We start from the raw sequence: 284 nt of genomic DNA on the forward strand, positions 1-284 counted from the left end.
GGGAGGCGGGAGGAGGGAGGGAGAGGGAATCCAGCTACCACCACCCAAAGCCAGCGTCTGCTTTCTGTCCTCATTTCCTTTTCCCACCCTGCTCGGAGAGCCGAGAAAGGCAGAGAGAGCGAGAAAAAGAGACAGGCAGGCAGGCAGACAGACAGACTGAACGGGAGGGAGGGCGGCGGAGGAGGAGCAGGAGGACTACGCGGGGCGCGTTCCCTCCCAGGTTTGCATTTGGGGGGTGGGGCGGGGGTGTCCAGGGCTGGGAGAGTGTGTGCACGACGGGAGGA

This window comes from Fukomys damarensis, unplaced genomic scaffold, assembly GCF_012274545.1.
Source record: "Fukomys damarensis isolate Sample0158 unplaced genomic scaffold, DMR_v1.0_HiC HiC_scaffold_23, whole genome shotgun sequence".
Classification (NCBI taxonomy): Eukaryota; Metazoa; Chordata; class Mammalia; order Rodentia; family Bathyergidae; genus Fukomys; species Fukomys damarensis.